Source organism: Penaeus monodon, chromosome 32 (genome assembly GCF_015228065.2).
Source record: "Penaeus monodon isolate SGIC_2016 chromosome 32, NSTDA_Pmon_1, whole genome shotgun sequence".
Classification (NCBI taxonomy): domain Eukaryota; kingdom Metazoa; phylum Arthropoda; class Malacostraca; order Decapoda; family Penaeidae; genus Penaeus; species Penaeus monodon.
The window spans coordinates 34,875,306-34,875,710 of record NC_051417.1 but is presented as its reverse complement, the minus strand read 5'-3'; positions in this window follow the sequence as shown (position 1 = coordinate 34,875,710).

The window sequence follows — 405 nt, the reverse complement described above, 5'->3', positions numbered from 1 at the left end:
ATCATAATAAAAGGGTTTCAGTGAGGAAGTCCCTCCTATGTATCACATCTCTGGCCTGTTGTCAAATGTATTACACATTTCCTCGAAACAATATGTCGCGAAAGGTAAACAAAATTTGCCTTAATTATTGAGTCACTTTCCCAACATAAACACAGACCATTGCAGATTATTCCCAGTAATTAACACCTTAATTTAGACATTTTCAAAGGAAATAAACAAGGAGATTTTCATATCTTTTTCTCCCTTTTTTCAATGAAGGTAAAAAAAAAGGTTTACACTAAAGCTAGCGGCGGTCGTTCACGGTTGACTCTCCATGTGAATCGAGGCTAAGTGTGCAAGAAACACACAGTGCTAAAGATAGGCTTGTTGGTAGGTAGCAAAACGGGGATAAAGACTGCATTCATA